General features: G+C 34.9%; 1 long non-coding RNA gene across 1 annotated transcript; it reads right to left on the bottom strand.

Moving 5' to 3' along the window:
- Nucleotides 1-8013: 8013 nt before the first annotated feature.
- On the bottom strand, nt 8014-9600 carry LOC132305578 (uncharacterized). Its single transcript, XR_009481634.1, has 3 exons — nt 9572-9600; nt 8302-8367; nt 8014-8065 (listed from the first exon to the last, which is right to left on the bottom strand). It is a non-coding gene; the product is annotated as an uncharacterized LOC132305578 (long non-coding RNA).
- Nucleotides 9601-15397: the final 5797 nt, after the last annotated feature.

The following is a 15397-nucleotide window of genomic DNA, read 5'->3' as shown; positions in this document are numbered from 1 at the left end:
AAAGGCTACCTAATGAGATTAGTTCGAAAGAATGTTAAAAATCTTTGCAAAGGAAAAGGCTACCTTTTGATTCTGCTATTGTGTCAAAAGTACTGTTTATGAATAGTGTCCGGATATAATGGAATATGCTTTTACTGTTCATGAATAGTATCTTGTCTCTACTTTTCACTGTTGATGAATAGTAGATAATGACATTTCTTCTTGTCTTGTGCTGGATTGCTGTGTAGTCGATTAGAAAGAAGATGATGTCATCCTTACATTGCATTGATGAGATTATGGAGTTTATACTCATCTAATGGAGGACTACTAGCTAGACTTTGAGCATAACTCTGTTCCCAATCAATGTTTGATTGTTCAGTAGCCATGACGATATCCATAGGGGCTTTCAAGGAGAGACATCGAATCTCTTGCAAAAGATCATATGATTCTCTCAACTGATGAGCTGAATATAATGGATAGTCTATAGGCAGCTGTGTGACGCAAATTCTTCTTCCATCACAGACTTTGAAAAGAAGTGGTTTCATGGAGTTATCTTGGATCACCTGTAAGGCCTTGTCCTTCAAATGAATAAGGCTGTTGATAGCAAGGTCTAAGGGTCATAACCTTTCTGCTATCAAGAAAGAATTTAAAACTTGTGTTTGTTCGAATTCTTGATCTTAAGTGGTTTTGAGAAACCAGATCTGATATAGCTGGAAAAATTTTGTTTTCTTGCGCCATCCGATAAAAATTGAAATCCAAAAAGTCATGTTGCGACTGAATTTCCGTTTGAATGTTGTTTTGTAAATCATGGATCATTGCTGGAACAACATTCCATGAAGTATAATCATGCGAGGAGAAAGTAATTTTGTTAATTACTCCCCAATCAACACGTTCTATTGACCATTCAAAACCAGGGATAATGAAAAGAGTCATTTTTGGAATTGTTCTTCCATTATAAATCATGTCGAAATGGTTTATTTCTTCACGATTATCAAGATAGAACTGTTTAATTGTTTCAAAATGATCTTCAGTTTTTTGAAGGATAATTTTAAAAAGATCAGTTGTGAATATGTCTCTTGCTTTTTCAAGAAGACAGATTCTATTGATTTTTGAAAAAATATTTTTTAGAAAATTATATTCTCCAACAATGTTTGCAAGTTTTAAAAACCAATTAATATGGGTTAAAGAAAAATCTTTTTCCCAATTAATTGTTAAACAAATTTGAATGCAAAACTGTTTAAACTCTTCTGTCATTGCGTTTTGTTAAGCAATTAGAGAAGTAAGAGCACTCAGGTGTTGCATGAATTTCTTTTTGCAATTGAGATGATGCATTTTCCAGGCACCATTTATTTCATTATAGAATTTGTTTGATCCTTGGTTTTTTGAAAAAACCTTTTGTGAGCGATCGAGGTAAACAGCCAATTAAAATGGTATAATGTTAATGCCTTTAAACAATTCTTTTTATTTATATGGAAGTCCTTCACTGCTTGGTTATCAATTCGGATAATAAAATCTTCTAGGGCAAGATATATATGAAATCCTTTTACTGCTAATTTAATAGCCAAAAGTTCTTTTTCATAAATAATATAATTCTATTCATTTGGTTTAAATTTCCCAGAATTATAACCACAAATTAATCCTTCTTTTTTAAGCTTTTTCTTTCGAGCTCTTATATGGTGGTCTGTGAAATCAGCTTCTTCCCACTTTTCTTTGGGAATAGCTTTTAGAACACATCCCCAACATAGATCTGAGGCATCAGTTTCAAAAATAAGTTTATCACCTGTTTGAGAAAAATAAACTTCAGGAATGTTCACGAGATCTTTTTTGATCTGTTAAACTATTCTTTTGTCATCGTTGGTCCAGTCAAAAGTTTTATATTTCTGGAGCTGCTTTATTAAAGGAATTTCCTTTTGAGACAATCCTTTAATAAACGCACGACTATAATTCAAGATTCCAAGAAAAGTTTGTAATTGCTCTTTATCTTGAATATCATTAGGAAAATCGTGAATTTTTATAATAATGTGATAATGTAGTTTTATCCCTTTTTGGGTTAAAACTAATCCCAAGAAATCAATAGTTTCTTGTTCAACTACTATTTTATTTGGTGACAAAATAACTCCATGTTTTTGGAATTTTGCACAAAGTAGTTTAAAATGTTTTTTTATGATCTTCTCTTGTTTTAGAGAAAACCAAAATATTGTCGATGTACACTATGACAAAATCTTTAAGGTTTTTAAAGATCTTATCCATCCATCTTTGATAAATTTGAGTTGAAGTATTGAGACCGAATGGCATTACAGTCCACTGATAATGACCTCGTGGTGTATTGAAAGAAGTTAATGGCTTTGACCTTTTTGTCAAGTTTAATTGCCAAAAATCATATTTGCAATCAAACTTGCTGAAGATTTTTGCTCCGAGTTTGGTTGATTAGAACATCTTTTCGAGGAATAAAATAACCATCGAAAATTAAATGTTCATTAAGCCACTTATGCAGATCGAAAGTTTCAAAATGTGGAGTATGAGTATATAGATTTTGGTTTTTCCCATTTCACGTCGACCAGTTCCTAGACTTCTTCTGTTTTGTTCCCTTCTTCTCTTGTGACCAATCCCAAGCTATATGATAATGACCCTATGGACCTGAAAATGATGTATTAATCACGCTCTGACATTGGAAATGATCTTATTGTCCTTAATGACCTCGGGGTCGGTTAAGAACCTAGATAATGATCCGGACCCTCGGGTTTGGGTCTTACATATATATATATATATATCATCATCATCATGAATTCACACACATCTTAAGGGATTATCAATAACAAATTAATTAAGGAATATATCATCATGGTCATAGACGAAAACTGAATCAATTAAGTTGAGATGATGCCAAAACCAATACAACATTTATCTTATTGTAAAAGTGTATGTATATAGACTCAGGATATATTGAAAATACACATCTTAAGGGAATTTTCAATAATTTGTATATTTCAAGTTACACAAAATTAGACCTGCCAATGGATTCAGATTCCGAATCCGATCCGAATCCAAATCCGATCCGATTAGTGGGATATGAATTGAACAAAAAAAACCGATAATCCGTTTACGATCCAAATCCGATAACCCGTTAGCTTAACAAATGAGCTATGGATTTTATCCAATTCGATAATAATCCGATCCAAATTAAAACTATATATATTTATATTAATATATATTATATACACGTGTATTAATTATATACCATTGGATTATTTATCAGTGATCGTCTACCATCAAATGAATAGGTTACATAATCCTATAATGTAGTAGGCAACAAAATAACACCTCTCAAATAATATCTCAGAAAAGAATCACGATCTAAGAAAGAGACCCATAGACCCATAGTCTGATACGGCCAATAGACAATACCTCTCTGGAGACTTATTTCAAGAGTGAAGCGGAGAGAGAGAGCGCGCGAAGCGACGAGAGAGGGAGATCGAGCCAACCGTCTGGTATTATTTTCTCTTGTATTTTCTCTCTTTTTCTTTCCTTTTTTATTTTTTTATTTTTTTATTTTTATCATTCTAATCAGTAGTACAAATCCCCAACTATTTTTCTAATGGAGATATGAGGTTGGAGCCTCAATGAAGACATTCTTCTTCTTTGATTGTGTGTGTAGATTGTGAATGGATTACTATACAAAAGAAATTTCACACACACACACGTAAAAGAAAAAGAAGGAAAAAATCTATTGACATAAGTTATATTTAATTCTTTTCATTCTAGATCACCCAGGAAGGTTAGCTATATATATATACATGCACACACAAGATCAAAAGAGGAGGGAAGAAAGAGTCAAACCACTACCACTGTGAGCTGTAAGCAAGAGAAGAAAGAAAAAGGTAATAATTGTAAAAGTGTAATCTTGTTTTTCCAAATCCGCTTTGTTAGGAGGTGGAGGGGCGGTTTTTAGGAACTCTGATGGCTCTGTTCTTCAAGCATTGATTTTTAAATCAGTTTCTTCCTTGTCCGTGAGGGCCGCTGAGGCTTTTACTTTGTATCGTGCTGTGTATTGGGCCAAGATGTTTAACTTTCAACAGGTCTGCTTTGAGACGGATGCTAAAGTGGTGGTGGAAGCTATTGCGGGTGTGCGATATCATGATGGTGAGTGCTTTCCTTTGTTGTCTGAGCTCCGGAAAGAGATGCAGGCTTGTTCTTCGTTTTCATTAGCACATGTTCGAAGGGATGGTAATAAGGTGGCTCATGCTTTAGCTGGTCTATCAAGGGCTAACATGGATGAGGATTTGGTGCTTCTTTCGATCCCAGCTTTCATCTCTAGGCTTTTGGCAGTTGATGCCGTTGGTTGAGGGTGAGAGTGGACTTGTTTCTTTGTTGTTTTTTTTGGTGGTTGTTGCCAGAAAATAAAAATAAAAATAAAAATAAAAATAAAATTTGTGATAAAAGATTATCTTTTTTACATCCATAAAAATAGAAACACATTAATTAGAATTGTAATGGATTTTCAATCAATGTTATTAAAGTTTTCTCTTTCCGAACCGTCCTAAATATTTCAATTCTCATTTTAATGAAAATTGTGCATTCTTATAAGTATTTTTGTCGGTGCGAAATATATATGTTGACCACAACAGTATAAAGGGTTTCACATTTGAAGTTCGCTTTTTCGGAATCTCAAGCCCTGTCGGGCTTAAGGCTTTCTCTCCGCTTCTGCCCTGTACACTCCTCTACCATTAAAATCATTTCACAGTTCCCTCCTCCTTTATTTTGGACTACGTACAACAATATGGTTCAAGCACAACATACCCAAGCATAGCTTCACCCTTTGGATGACAGCCCTTAGGTAATTTAAACACCCCAACCTTGATAGATCTAGCATGTCCTACCTTGCTTCAACAAACCTATGCCCTAGTGTTCTTCATGCATGGAAAACCATTCACATCTCTTCCTTAGATGCAATCACTTCAAAAAAAAAATTAACTTCAATACAATGCCAATGACTGGCAAGCTCTTCTCTTATGGGCTTCCAGATTCATGGACAGTTGGGCTCACGGTATTGCCCACCAGCATGTGAGTGTAGTAGGTGCAAAAATTTGCACCAAAATTTGCAGCTATACGAACCGAACAAAATCTTACACAGATAGCACTCAAAAATAGAGCAAGAGTATTTGAATATCAAAATAGTCTGACCTATCATTTAAAATAAAATAAAAAATTTATTCTGACCGAACCTAGGATTGTCATCAGGTTTGTCAAGTGCGGATTGGCTATTTCTCAATCCAGATGGCTCATTTTTACTAGTGGGGCTTTCCCTCCACAGAGAGTGAAAGGAAAGGCAAATGGGACCCAACACCTGAATCACCAAGTATGGAAGCAAAACCTTACCCCGGCCAACGAAGTCCTTAACCTCATATGGAAATCCCGAATCCCTAAACCTGTTCATATGACAACCATCCATACATTACTAGTGTGTGTGGAGTGGGGGAAAGAAAGCCATGTACAGAAAGTTGGAGGGTTTATGTACAAGTAGGGAAGGGCCTAAAGACCATAAAGAAAGCCCTAGTAGTCATCGATCAGTAGGAAGTTTCCAAACCTGCTTCAGTCTAGAGATGGTTATTAGAAGCTAATTCTGAAAGCAGACACAAAACACCCTTGACATCCTTATAAGTAGTATTGGACTGAAACATTCAAGATCAACAACCATAGTTCATTATCATCATCTACTACTTTCTTTGAGGAAAAGAGATGAATCAATTGAGTAAAGTGTAAAAAGGAGGCTCAAAATCAATCACAAACAATTGAAAGAAATTTAGCCAAATGTGAAATGAAACCGCATCTTGAGAAAGTACATAGTGGCTTTTGAAAATGAGAACATTATAATATATTTTTTGAATCTCAGCTTCAAATCCAAAAGATGGTAAAAGGACTTGGTTTGAGACATCAGTTCACGTAAGCAGCCTGTATTTGGAAATGATCCGGAATGGAGGAAGACGCCTAGAACAGCATATTGATGTATCATAACTTCCACAAATCTACCCATCTCCCACCATAAATTCTACCTTGCAACCTTCACAATCGCATTGCAACAAAATCTAGGCATAATCTGTCAAAATTAATCACACCAAAACAGATTTAGTTACAATTTCATAATAATCATTAATGCAATAGAGAGTAAAAATTGAGAATCTTGGTTTACCAATCTATAAGAATATGAGCAAATAATAATGCACATAAGAGCTCCTTGAGCATCTAAGAATTCCAATACCAATTCCTGAAATGAACAAAATAAGGAAAGAATCTATTGACATAAGTTATATTTAATTTTTTTCATTTGTAAATCACCCTGGAAGGTTAGCTATATATATATACATGCACACACAAGATCAAAAGAGGAGGGAAGAAAGAGTCAAACCACTACCACTGTGAGCTGTAAGCAAGAGAAGAAAGAAAAAGGTAATAATTGTAAAAGTGTAATTTTGTGATAAAAGATTATCTTTTTAACATCTATAAAAATAGAAACACATATTAATTAGAATTGTAATGGATTTTCAATCCATCCAAGCTATTAAAGTTTTCTCTTCCCGAACGAGTCCTAGATATTTCAATTCTCATTTTAATGAAAACTGTGCAATCTTATAAGTTTTTTTGTCGGTGTGAAATATATATGTTGACCACAACAGTACAAAGGGTTTCACATTTGAAAGTTCGCCTTTTGGGAATCTCAAGCCCTACCCTGCTTATGGCTTTCTCTCCGCTTCTTCCCTGTACACTCCTCTACCATTAAAATCATTTCACAGTTCCCTCCTCCTCTATTTTGGACTACAACAATATGGTTCAAGCACAACATACCCAAGCATAGCTTCACCCTTTGGATGACAGCCCTTGGTAATTTAAACACCCCACCCTTGATAGATCTAGTATGTCCTACCTTGCTTCAACAAACCTATGCTCTCTGTGTTCTTCATGCATGGAAAACCATTCACATCTGTTCTTTAGATGCAATCACTTCAACATTTTCTTAACTTCCAATACAATGCTAAAGACTGGCAAGCTCTTCTCTTGTTGTAAGCAAATTTGAATCTCCTTAAACTATGCAGAACAGAAAATATGCAAGGGCGGATCTAGGATTTCTCAATGGGGTTGGCTAAATCAAAACACACATATATATATGTATATATGTATGATATACGTAGTATCATATTAGATTAGTAAAGTAAGTTATAAATATATAATATTAATTATTGTCTTTGTCTGTAACTTTGAGTGCATCAGAGCTATCCATTTCATTGTTGTACACTTCTTAGATCGGACGCATGAAACAAGCCAAAAGCTCACAACCCTATCGTTGGTTCACAGTTGTCGTACATTTTTGTGCCCCCAACCATATATCTTTCTCTCTACAAGTCCGTCCATATCTATAGAAGTCTCCCATGCCAATATTAGTTAGGACGCTCCGAGAGCTTGTTTTGTCCTAAGTTGGATAATTCTTATCGGTGGACTCTCTTCTTTGTTGTTTCAATTTCAACATTTCAAAAACTCTGTCAATGCTCAAATTGATAAAGTAAAAGTTAAAATTATAGTCTTTGTTTAGAGAGATGAAAAAGAAGAGAGTCCAAGTAGATGAATCATATTACACACCATTGTTTCAGAATTTCACGACCTGAAAAATCGTGTGTGAAGTGACCAAAAATTCTTATAACTAAAAAAATTAGACACTATGCTCAATAGTATGTCTTCAACTCTAAATTTCCTTCAATTCTAAGTGCTTTGACTTAAGTTGAGTGTATCAACATATTATCAACATCATCAATCGTCATCACTAGAGTCAACGTTGACATCAAAATCCTCGTAACGTTGACATTAACATCCTCATCTAGAATCATCATCTAGAATCACGTAATCCTCTTGCATAGATATACATTTGATTAAGATAAACTGAAAAGACACTTCCTATCATAATTGGTCATTAAACCAACATCACTGCTACAACGGTAAGGGAATTTATATAATTCAATTAGCTAGGCAAAAAAAAAACATACCTTCTTTTTCCCAACACCACCCATTCCCATCAACTCTCTTCTTTCAGAAAAGAGACCTACATTATTAGTACAAAAAGAGGAAAAGGTTTAAAAGCGTTAGTGAACTTGTAAAACATATATTCTGAAATTGAAAACTAAACTTCCAAGTCTTTAATTGCCATTAATCAAGCATATATATGTATGTAGAAACAAAAACAAAAACAAAAAATTAGTATGTAAAAAATGAATATATAAACGTAACCAATAGCTAAAAATGCCAATAAAAATTTTAGAAAAAAGAGGACTTTGTTACCTGATGATTGAGGAGGCATGTTTCTTGAACCTTGTTCTTGCTAAATGTTAAGGCCCGATGTTAACCCTAAAAATAAAAAAACACACAAGTTGTAAGGAAGAGGTTTCATAATCTCACTCATAACAATTAAAACACCACCATCTAAGTACTATTTGTGTCATGTATCAACCCAACCCAACTATGCTTTCAGTCAAAATGTTGGACACCTATGCGCAGAAAGAGGTGTGATTAAGGATAAGTATGATTAACACATATTATTCTAAGCTCTTATGTTAAATTAATCCAATAACAAAGTACAATGCATCAGTTTAGGAATAATCTTCAAAATTAACAAATCAATATCCTGATTAATCTTCAAAATTAACAAATCAATATCCTGATATTCTGCATTCTAATAACAAAAGAAAATTAAAAACCAAAATTTGAAAATAAAAATATGGCAGAAAGATAGAATATATCCTTTGTGTAATATTTCTATGTGAAACAAAACATCCAGGATTTCTCAATGGGCTGGGCTAAATCAAAATATTTCAATCAAAATCAAATGTTGTTTAATTCAATTTTAGTTAACTAACAATGTTTCTTTAGACAATTGACTGATTAAGGCATAGAAAATCCTTTTTGGGTAATTAATAAGAAAAATTACCAACTTATTTCTGAACAATTCATCACTCAGTACCCTATCTCTTCTTTTGACCAATTTACTAATCCTATTTGAGAATCTACTAGTGCAAGCAAGTGTGAGGTAGTTCATGGCAAGCCCCTTCCAACACTACGGAATTCACTCAAAAGCATGCTTTTTGTAAGTATTTTAATTTTCAAGAAGTAACTTTAGAGCTTTACCCCATATTAACTACTTTTGCTTGTCAAAGTTCTTGTTGTGATTTTTTTTTTTAGTTCTGAAAAGATTTCCATCTTCAAAAAGCTTGGTATGTTGATAAAAATTGTTTCGATCAGATTCAATCTATGCAGATTTCTAATCCAATTCAAATTCGTTTGTTTTTTTTTTTTTTTTTCATGCCCAGATTCAAATTTTCTTGTATAAAAAAAAAAAAAAAAAAAAAAAATCCCAAAAATAGAAGTTAAAGAAATAAAAATATATATATTTGTTTTGCTGAAATAAAATGTAGATTACAGTGATTACCTCAAAATTTTGTTACTTTATATTGTAAAAATTTCACCAAATAGGATTTAATTTGCAAAACTAGAATTACAAACCTTGATTTTTCGATTTAGAAAAGAAAGAAAATTAAACAAAACCCATACATACAAGTTAGCAGTTGCAGAGAGAGAGGGGGCCAAGCCTAAGAGTTGAGAGACAGCAGCTGAAGCTTGCGAACGGCGAACCCTAACTGGAACAGCGGGCGATGGAAACTGAAAGATATGGGTTTTGATTTTTTGAACAATCTGAAATGATATGCCAATATGAGTTTTGAATCTGAAATATATGGGCTTTGAACTTCTGATTCTTGTAGATTTTGTAATTTGCAGTTGCAGAGAAAGAGAGGGTGGTCGGGAAGGGGGGAGTTCAGATCTGAGAACGAGAATGGAGATGGAGGCGATTGGGGAGGCTGAATGATTTGCCCTAAAAATATTGATATATATAATAGGCAAAAACAACCGACCAGTCGAATGGTCAAATAACCGATAAAAAGAGCAGGTTTGGTACTTAGAGTTACAGGATTTGGCTGATTTAATCTGATAATAGTGATAAAAATTTTCCCTGTCTGGAGTTTTGACCATTTGACCAGCTGGTTGAAATGATTTGCCCTAAATTTATTTATTTATTTTTTTCTTGTGTCTTATCGTACAAGGCCCCGCAAATTTTGAGACCCTTTGTTGCCTTAGGTCAGGACTGACCCTGGTGTCACGTTCCAATTCCTATCGACGCCATGAGCATAGAAGACATGCATGCTGGTTGGCTAAGAACATTTATTGACTAGGAATGGTTCCAGGGAAGGGGCGTGTAGGACCACAAGATGGTACTGTTGGGAAACGTGCTAGTTTTAAAAACTTTTCGAGGGATTTAAATTCATAGATCTTGATTCATTACATAGTGACAAGTTTTATACAAAAATAAAACATGATGTATCATTCAATTAAAAGATTGAATACTTACATCAAGGTTTGAGTAAACCTTAGATCTCTCCTCTAAAGTGAATGTTCTCACTTATTGTAGATCCTTTAGCAAGATGCATTCTCCTTGGATCTCCATCTTCTTGGTAATTGTTTTGCCTTTAGGAATCACTCATATACCTCCATAAATGATCTTGGAAAACTAGGCTTGTGGGAGCCTCCATTAGATGAGAACGTAAACCCTAATTTTCTAGAGAGATAAAATATATTCATTTTTCCTTCTACTAAAAATCACACCTAAAATATACATAGACCATGTATATTTATAGGCAACATAAAGGTAAAGAAAAGGAAACAACTAATCATTCTCAATCTCTAATTCACATGTCTCAAATCTAATATGATTCCAATATCAAGTTAGGCTATGAGTGAGAATCCATTGGGCCTATTATTTTATTGGCTACAATGAATTAATAATTGGCCCGATTCATGGACCCAATTCAATTAATTCATAAATTAATTTCTACTACACTAAAAGAAATTAATTGAACTCCAATTAAATAATAAATAACCTCTAAGTCAATATTGCACTTTGACCCCTCTATGCATAATTAGTTATCGGATAAATAAAGCCCTCAATCCGACTACTTAATTAATATATTTATTTTGGTACCTTTGATTATTTCTGACTCGATCACAATAAAACATTTGTTTGACAAAAATAATAATTTAAATAAATAAATATATAATAAATCATTTTGTCTAAAAATACACGAAGGCCTTCGAATTTACTTTGTGATCAACCATAATCAATACAAAATAAATACAAGTAGTAATGATGCAAATATTGAAAATATAACCCTCTAACTATTAATTACATAACTACCCAAAGTGTCAGTCTAAGGATCCCGAAGAATCCGCCAAACAAATCAAAGTAATTATTAATTAATAAAAGAGTCTATAATTTTCTCATACTTAAGAGTCAAATGCCATGACAGTGATAGGGAGCAATTGCATACGACGGCTCTCGCAATATATCTCAACCTAACACGGATCCAGTTCAAATCTTAATTAATTATGAGTCCATTCATAATTACCGACTATGAACCATTTATGATTACTATTTATATATCATGCATTGATTGCCATCACAAACATATATATAAATATCTCTTGTAATCAAATGGACACTATCAATTCTATAATGAATCGAAATATAATACATTGAATTCACCAATTGTATAAAACATAAATATTTCATAAACGTCAGGAATATATGTCACTTTAATCCAAACAGGAATTTGCTATGCCAGGGCATATAAATCCCAACAGGTACCTCTTCAGAGTTCAGGCAGGTCGACTCGGTTCAGTTCGAGGTGCTTGTCGCTAGTCGTGGACTTAACTATGAAGAAGGGAGTTGGCCATCCCTGCACAAACTGGTCGGGAGCTGGAGCCATTCCCCTAACAAGGCCAAGGCAGGCCGAAACCAGTCAGCATGTATCCTTGGAAAGGCAGGTCTTGGTGGATGACCGGGCGCTTGCGCGAGTTGAAGCAACGCCTTGGTGCCGCACGGGCCGTGCTGCTGCGCCAAATCTCTAGGCCCTTGACAAATGGTATCAGAGCAGGACTTGGGGAAAAGCACAGAGGTGTGCCCCCTTGTCGATCCGGGGGTCTTGAGAATGAAGTGGGTGCACTAAAGCGTCGGTGGGCAATCAATGCTGTTAGAGGAGAACCTCCATCTCCCCATGAAGAAGCGTCCTTTGAAGCCGGAGGGCCGCGCGCACCAAAGTTCTTACAAATTCAAGAGGCGTGCAAACCGTTGTGAAGGGCGGGTATCAAGTCGGCCAGAGGGCCTTTGTTTGCTCGGGGTGTCGCGGAGGTGGCATAATGTGGGGTTGCGTCCCGAAAAAGTGGGCGTCCCTTTAGCCCGAAACCCTATCATTGGGTGAATGCAGCCAGGGGTTGTACAAGGAAGCGATGGTGGGCAGGCGAGCATTCCACTTTTAGGAGAGAGACTTTGGAATGTTGGACGCAGCGGAGTCAGCGCCGCATTGCGACGAGGGCGTCGCAGGATTTGAGTGGGGGAGAATGTCACGTTCCGATTCCTAACGATGCTATGATCATAGGAGACACGCATACTGGTTGGCTAAGAACATTCATTGATTGGGAATGGTTCCAAAGAAGGGGCGTGCAGGACCACAGGATGGTACCTCTTCAGAGTTCAGGCAGGTCGACTTGGTTCAGTTCGAGGTGCTTGTCACTAGTCGTGGACTTGACTATGAAGAAGGGAGTTGGCCATCCCTGGACAAACTGGTCGGGAGCTGGAGCCGTTCCCCTAACAAGGCCAAGGCAGGCCGAAACAGTTAGCATGTATCCTTGGAAGGGCAGGTTGTGGTGGCTGATCAGGGCGCTTGCGCGAGCTAAAACAACGCCTTGGTGCCGCACGGGCCGTGCCGCTGCGCCAAAACTCTAGGCCCATGACACTGGGCTTAATTCATTTAGGTCTTTATTTTAGTATTGTGACTAAGTTAACTTGGACTTGATTGAGTAGAATAATTTTATTAATAATTTTTTTTGAACTAGGCTAAAATTAGTATAGTAACAATTTTTTTTTTTTTAAGGGGCCTCAAGCCCACCCTTATATTCACTCATGAGTACACGTAACTTTCTAATAATTTAAAAGAATACCTTTTAGTTGGTTTTAAAAAGCCTACCAATGCAAACTAGTAAAAGAGAGCACTGGTTTCTAGTGACCTATCTCAAAAGGTCATGTAACTATAACACAACAAATTTAAATTTAAATGTCGTGTCGCTATAATACAACACATTTATGTATAAAAGTTTAAATGCCAAGAGAAACGGTTGTGTAACTACAACACATTTATGTAAAATTTTATTTTATTATTATTTTTAAAGCAAAATAACCAGTACAGAAACTTAAATATGTGCATTCAGTGCTTTGTGTACATAGTTAGCGAAAAGCATCTCCAATGGCCTCTTAAATGAGCTCTCAAACTCAAAATACAACAGGTGGATGAAAATAAGGCACTCCGATGGGCTTTCAAAACACCTCTCATATTTTGAGATTCTCAAATGTAGCAACTCTCAAATGACCTCTCAAACTCAAAATATAATGAGTAGATAAAAATTGACACTCCAATGTACTCTCTCAAAAGACCTCTCATATTTTGAGATTGTCAAAAGTTGCTAAAATAAAAATAAGGGATTCTAATGGGCTCTTAAAATATGGAATGGTTGTTGTGTCAAAAAATAGCATTTTTTATGAAATGCACCATTGGATCATAATTGCAAAAATATAGCATTTTGACACTAACTCCTCTCAAAATAGAAATTTGGCATGAAAATATAGCATTTTGCATTACAAATGCTCTAAGCATTCAATTGTTCAATTCCAAAATGGGTTAAGTGCAAAACACGCCCCCGTAGTTTCAAAAGTGTGAAAAACACGCCCCTATCATTCAAACGCCACCCCTATAGTTTCCAAATAGTGCAAATAAGGACTTTTTGTAAGAGGGGTTGGTAAAAATACGAAAATACCCCCCAATATTCTTTATTCAATAATAATAAAAAATACACAAAGTTAAAATTACTTTAAAGGACAATTCTCAAAATGCCGACGTTTTAATGCTAGAAGCCCCCATTGGCCATTGTCAAACTCATCTCAATAATATAAGCAACAAAAGCTTCTTTAATTTCGAAGACCAGAATGTTGAATAACCATATCACCTATAGAATGAAACATTGACCTGGACCTGAAGCAACCAATTATCAAACCATAATGATGTTCTTTAACCATTCCATGTTCTGTGCTTTATAAGGTGTCTCACCGTCTCCCTCTACCTCTCTCCAAGTCAAAAGATTTTTAAGAGTTTTCAGAAAACTGAATCAAACACAGTTTGGGCTATCTTTGCTTAATATATATATATTTTTTATTAATATAAGGCACAATCTAAATATTCATGTTAATAAATTAAAGGATTATGATACAACAAGTTTTATAGAAAAAGGAGACTTGGAAATAATTTAATTATGATTAAAAATATATGATGCAATTAAAATTATAAATATAAAAGATCATCAGACTAGTTGAGTTGGTTTTTTTATTATTATTATTAAGTTTTTATTAGGTAAGTACACACACATTTCACAAATTACACTAGAGCAGAGTTTCATGCCCATCAGAAGTGAACGCCCATACAACTCCCTTTTAACACAAATAAAACACATGTATTTTAAACAAATAACAAAAAAAACAAATGTTAAACAAATTTGTATGAGTTCCTATACTCATAGACCAAACTGTTAACAGATAGAGCCAGTATGGTGCGAGTGAATGAAAATGGACTTCTGACCCAAAAGCTCAATATTGTTGGGTAGTGTTTTATACTTGTCCATATATACCCAATCTCTTTTTCATCTAAATTCGATGTGAGACATGATCCCTCTAGCATTTGTCTAAAAAAAGATGTCTAATCTAGTGGAGTATATTTTTGGATAGAAATCCAAATGTCTCTAAAGAAAGGGCAAGAAAAAAGAACAAAGGTTTCGGGAATGGATGTAATGAAAATTGTTTATGGTGGAAAGCATTATGATGGACTGCCATCTAAAGCACAAAGTTGTTAGGAATTCAAGGAGAGAACCTCAAAATTTGTCAAAAAAATAAAATCAAGGATCACTGATCAATAGGCCTCAAAATGAGCAACCCCTCAATCAACAATGACACTACGAATTTTGCCGAAGGATCAAAGCAGTTTCCTTCAGTTATGGACATAGCTACGACGGGTGCAAAGATCAATTAAGTAGGAAAGAAAGATGGAAGCTAAAGATTGTCTAAGACATCAAGGAATGCATTGCGTAGAAGAACAAAAGAGCTACAAAGACACTAAGGGCTTGCTTGGTTTGTAACTATGGAAACAGTTTTCTGTTCTAGGAAAACTGAAAACTGTACAAAAAATTCTGCGTGCATGGTTTAGTTTTCTGAAAACTGTTTTCGGAAAAA

The sequence above is a fragment of the Cornus florida genome, unplaced genomic scaffold, assembly GCF_030987335.1.
Source record: "Cornus florida cultivar Cherokee Brave unplaced genomic scaffold, ASM3098733v1 CherokeeBrave_3.0.0_Hap2_Chr04, whole genome shotgun sequence".
NCBI lineage: Eukaryota > Viridiplantae > Streptophyta > Magnoliopsida > Cornales > Cornaceae > Cornus > Cornus florida.
Note: the sequence above shows the minus strand (reverse complement) of the source record. Positions and strands in the feature narration are given on the sequence as shown.